Below are 5,969 nucleotides of genomic sequence, written 5' to 3'. Positions count from 1 at the left end.
ATTGGGATTGTCCCAGTGTGGCTGCTTTCTGGAGGCAAATTTCCTCTACGTTGAGTGATTTGCTTAAAGCTGACATTCGATTATCACCATCTTTGTTCCTACTTAATGACGATTCCACTTTAGAACTCTCCTCTCAACAAAAGCGCATGCTATGGGCGGGCCTCACTGCAGCTAAGAGGATGTTGGCTCTACGATGGCAACCACCACACTTACTGCCTTGGCAACAATGGGCCAACTCCTTCCTAGATATCGTTATGATGGAGAGGTCAGTGGCCAGGATGCACTCGGCCAGTCAAAAAACGATTAGAGCTTGGGATGCAACTTATTCTTTGATCAAAGAAAGAGTGCAACATAATTCTACGTAATATTTTCAATATGTAACTGTAAGTGATGATTTAATCTTTGCAACTCTCCACTTCCATATTTGTTATAATTTTGAGATCCTTGGGAACAGGGTAGGGGGTCGCCATGGGGTTGTGGGTTGGGGGGTGAGGGGGTCACACTGCCTTTTCTATTTCTATGTTGTATCCCATCTAATGTAACTATACTGTAATGTACGTTGTTGATGTAAAACAACTAAAATAAAAATATTTGATCGCAAAAAAACTTTAACTTCCAGGGCCCTTCATGGTCAAGTTCCTTCTAATTTTACTTGTCTGGTAAAGCCACATACTCCGACTCAAGCATTCAGGCACTCACACCAAAATGTAATCATTCTGCCAATGACCAGACATAAAGCTTGAGGAAATCACTCCTTCTGCACTAGCTGGAGTCAGCTGTGGAAATGAGCCTCCAGTCTTTAAAGTCTGGACTCCTTCAAAAAAAAAAAAAAAAATTAACCAAAAACATTCTTTTTCTAAAAATATTCTGATCTGAATCAAATTCATTTTTTTTTTTATTATTATTTTTTAATTTTTTTTTTTTTTTTTTTTTTTTGCCCTTTCCTCTTGGAACACTTTGTGAAAGGTGTTATATAAAATGTACTTACTTATTCACTTTGTCCTAGTAACTATCTGACTTATAGTACACCATAGTTAGCAAATCCAAGTAGTTTTTTGTCTTGCAACTGGAAACTGATCTAGTTGGACACAAAATGATCTTAAACTTTGAGTTTTGACTTCAAAGAACATACTATTCCACAAAAGCTATGACAGAACATTCTAATAACTTTTTTTGGTTCATGTATTGAAAACAGAATTTCACTATGAGATTGGATAAACTGATGCATTACTGTAGTGTCTGAGAACAGATTATATCTTTATGTCTCAATAACACACCTAAGCTGAAGCCTTCATGCTATGAGTGATGTAATATCTGGATACACAAAAGGGCTTTTTTTAATAATCTGGAAAATGGATCACAGCACAAAATACGATGAATTTGAAAAACAAGTTTATCTATGGATTTGGTCTTCCTAAAGGCACAAGAGAGATTCCAGAGGCAAAGAGAGAATATGACTCTGGACCCAAACAAGATGTCAATGTGGAACATGCAAACGTTACAATATGATACAAAATACCAAGGGGGACTTTATTGGCTTTGTCCCTTCAAATTGCAAAAAATTGAAGTTATTCATTTCAGAAAATGGAGTCATGCATTAAGGTTACTTTTTAGGTGCGCATAGAAATACTCCTAAAATGGCATTATATGGAGATATGGGTGAAGTTGGATATATTGTAGATATGGTCAGATTGTGAACTAAGTTTATTAATGTACCAGATCATAGATTAACAAAACACATTTTTCACAAAATCTATCTATCTATCTATCTATCTATCTATCTATCTATCTATCTATCTATCTATCTATCTATCTATCTATCTATCTATCTATCTATCTATCTATCCACATTAGCAAAAGTTAATCTTTAAAATGTATTGAATTCAGTATTCACACAAAATGAATCAAATTGAAGAGCTTTTGTTTTCCCCATTTCATGATCTGAAGCAGCATCAGCATCACCAGCTTTCCCTGATGGAGCTTCACAAAATGGATATTGATTGATTCTTCCTAAAGTGGTTGTGATAATGTGACAAGCAGCGGTCATTTCCAACTGAAATATCACTTTGGCCCTCCAGTTAAGCCTTTATCACAAGAGTATATGAAGCTTACTGGAAATGCTCTTCCGGCACTAGAGACCTGCCAGACCAATGAACTACTGGATCATATAACACTCTGGAACTGTCTTAATGACTTTGTGGTGGCTCCAGAAAATGACTGTGACATGTCTTAGCAACAGAAAAAATGAGGTAGTGAATATCTGGGCAAGTGTAAGACCAATGCAGTGTAGATGTTTGGAAGAACATTTTCTACTCTATTTATCACAATTTTATATTCAAGAGTCCTATATTATATTCAAGGACCTGATAGTATGTAGGCTGAAGTACATTCCAAAGAATATTCATTATAATTAAACCTTTACATGTGAACCTAACAAAGAAGGTTTGATCAAGATATACTGATGTTGAGTCACCCATCCTGGATGAGCATCACTGGTTATCAGCTAGTTCATCTGTAATGTTAGGCATTTATGGAGAGCGGACATGCTTCTTTAGCCAGTAGCAGTAGATTATATCAGGGGCACGTCCAGTTTAACCTTTTGTACTTAAAAGATTTCTGCCACTGTGAGTTTCGGAAGTTGCTGTGGTCATCCTTTCAGTCCCCTAACCATGGGCTGTTGGACTTATTTGATTCCTCCTTTCCTATATGCTTCTCCAGGAGTGTTAAATCATCATGTGTTTCACATCATGTGTTGATTTTTCACTGTTCAGCGTCGGATTCTCTGTTTTTATGCCATAATTCACATCTAGTTCGTCGCTCCGTTTTATGTCCCGCTTCTCCTGTTTCAGAGTGTTGCGCAATGTGCGCGTCATTTTTTGTTTTTGTTTTTAACCCCCTAAGGTGCAGGCCGGTGTTCTGTCAGATCAGCATACGTTGTCAGTCATACGCTTACCTCAGACATGTATACGCTGTTATTACCATATTATTTTATTTAACCAGCAACATAGAATCATGACGTAGATCATCATACACTTTGTTATTAACAGCAGTATGGCATCCTGACTTAGCGGTTAAGTAGGTTAATGAGTTTTACACGGGCGTATGTTATAGTTGACTGCAGCTGCAGCCAGACCTGCTTTAAATACACTTTGAAACCACGACAACACATGTATATCTATCTAGTTATCATATTATGTCATATTATAAACAATTTAATGACTTATTTTCGTCATAACTTGTTGCGTATGCTGAACTGACAACTCCACTGACGGTCGGACTTCTTAATGCGCATGCGCGGGCATGCGTACTAACTGCATGTATGCTGTCCTGACAGTGTATGTCATGACAGCATACACTTTGAGCATACACTTTGAGCAACCAAGTTGCTCAAAGTCTAAACTGGTATTGTTGTGCATTTAAGGTGTAAAGTTTACCTTCGACCAAATGCCCCCCAAAGAAACCCAGCGCCCCACTTTTGTAAAAATGTCCGCCAGCGCCCCCTGCTGTCCTCTGAACGCCCCCCGGGGGGCGGTACCGCCCACGTTAGAGAACCGCTACTCTAGAGCCACTCATACAGACATGTTTCTGTTATGTTTTGGGAATGCTTTGTGCCTGCATTTAGAAACCTCTCAGGAGACAGTTGGAAAAAGTGAATAAAGTTTATTTTACAATAACAGTCAATGGATTGTGGGTCATTGTCCAGGGTTATGAGAACCGGAACAGACAGGAACACTAGAAACAAACAGGAGGTCAATAACTTAAGCAGGTTTGGAGGATGAGATTATGAATGTAGTTCTTACTGATGATGAAATGGGTCCACTGATTTCAGCCCTGCAACTCCACCTTGACTACTCATTGCCCTCACCTGCACTGTGCTGCTCCCTATTTCAGCAACTGCTCATCACCAGCTCAGTGCGAGATCGTCTGTTGCCTCAGTCACAGTTTTCAAGCCTGGTTTCATGTTCTAAAGCAGGGGTGTCAAACTCCAGTCCTCAAGGGCCTCTGTCCTGCAACTTTTAGATGTGCCTCTGCGGCACCACACCTGAATAGAATAATTAGGTCATTAGCAAGGCTTTTGAGAACTTATCTACACAAGGAGAAAGTAATTAAGCCATTTCATTCCAGTGTTTTGTACCTGTGGCACATCTAAAACCTGAAGGACAGCGACCCTTGAGGACTGGAGTTTGACACCTGTGTTCTAAAGAGTTTTCTGGTTTTCTTATCCTGACTGTTTATTGACCACAGATTTTTGCCTAGTCCTTCTGCTGTAGTTAGAGTTCTGACCTCCTCTTGCTGAACCATGCCTGCCTCTGATCCTGCCTCCAGGATCTATTTTTCGAGGAGACATTGTAGTACTAGATGAACATGTTTCTGGTGCTCGGACATGGACTTGGAGAAAAAGAGGATGTCATCAAGGTAAACAAACACGAAAATAAACATTAAAAACAATTGTGGAAAACATTGTTGACCAACACTTGGGACATTGCAGGGGTATTACAGAGCCCGAAGGGCATGACTAGTTATTCAAAGTGACCAGTGGAAGTCTTAAAAGTGATTTTCCACTTGTCTCCCTGGCGGATGCAGACTAGGTGGTAGGTGCAGGGGCGCCGCCAGAAATCTTGGGTCCCCTGACAAAAAATTTGATTGGGCCCCCCCATGCAGCTGCTGTTACAATTTTTTGAGTCTATTTGACCCATAAAAAGCGTCACAATTTTAAAGGCTTGCATCTGCCTTGCTTTCTGTGGTTCAGTACTGATAATTGGCACAATATTTACTGCTCATGAATTTAACATCCAACAGTCCACATCCAGTATGCAAATAGGTTGCTTACATTTTTTCTATTAGTTTTAGATACTGAAATGTTTCTCCCATGAGCAACAGTCAAAAGCAACGTGCAACTACACATAAAGCAATCCAGACTTCTAAAAATGCTATGTAGTTGCATTTTATTCAAGCTGCAGTACACAACTTTAATAAAAAATATGTTTTCTCCATATTTGTTAAAGTTGTCACGATGTCGTAGCAGTTTGTTATGAGACAGATAATCTGTGAAAACAATCAATCTCCTCCATTTCCTTCCTGAATTACTATTACTGGTTAAAGTAATGCATTAGGACGCTCTTAGTGCTGTCAATTAGCCTCATTCACTCACTGCTAAATGTGCTAATGAGAAACAACTTATCATAACAAGAAACCGTTTATCTGCCGTCATTAGTAGCTATGCTAACTTGAGACAATACATCGGTAGAAGGATGCCGAGGATGGACCTGTCAGAAAAGAAACCTAGAGGAAGACCAAAGAGGAGATTTATGGATGGAGTGAAAGAGGACATGAAGGTAGTTGGTGTGAGAGAAGATGCGGAAGATAGGGTTACATGGAGACGGATGACTCACTGTGGCGACCCCTAAAGGGAAAAAGCCAAAAGGAAAAGAAGAAGATTGGTAGCTATGCTAACTAAACTGAGCATTCACAGTTTGAGTCTGCACAGCTCTGTGCTATGCTAGCTGCAGCACGGCACAAATCGAGGGAGAGGACGGATGAGCAGCACCACATGAGATTGTGGTTGACAGCACTAAAACTCTCCTGCCACTGACTGGTTGTTTCTAGCACTGAGAGAAAGCAGAGGAAATAGATTTTTCACAGATTACCTCTCATTCCATACTGTCGCAACATAATGACAGTTTTAAAAAATATGTGAAAAAAATATTTATCTGAAATATTGCAGCTTTATTTTCACTTAGGAGAGGATTGGTCAGCACTGCTGCTGACTTATCTGTTAAGTGTGGTGAAAGGTACAAGGGACAAGCTAAATATATGAATATGTTGGTAATTTTTTTTCCTTAATTCATTAAATGCTAATGAAATGGAGGCAAACAGTAGTCTGTAGCTAAGCTAATTATGCTAAATGGTTGATAAACTCACACAGTTTACCCACCTCTCTTGGAGAAAAACTGGGTTATAAATTAACA

General features: G+C 39.3%; 1 long non-coding RNA gene across 1 annotated transcript in view; it reads right to left on the bottom strand.

Annotated features, from left to right (window-relative positions):
* Positions 1–3,021: 3,021 nt before the first annotated feature.
* Positions 3,022–5,969, bottom strand: part of LOC106962814 (uncharacterized) — a 24,287-nt gene continuing 21,339 nt past the window's right edge. Inside the window, exon 3 of the long non-coding RNA XR_001428061.1 lies at positions 3,022–3,032. This is a non-coding gene — a long non-coding RNA (uncharacterized LOC106962814). The remainder of the gene's footprint in view (positions 3,033–5,969) is intronic.

The sequence above is a fragment of the Poecilia latipinna genome, unplaced genomic scaffold (assembly GCF_001443285.1).
Source record: "Poecilia latipinna isolate Pla-1442-1.1 unplaced genomic scaffold, P_latipinna-1.0 Scaffold1464, whole genome shotgun sequence".
In the NCBI taxonomy this organism is placed as follows: Eukaryota; Metazoa; Chordata; class Actinopteri; order Cyprinodontiformes; family Poeciliidae; genus Poecilia; species Poecilia latipinna.
This window is presented reverse-complemented; position numbering and strand designations above follow the sequence as displayed.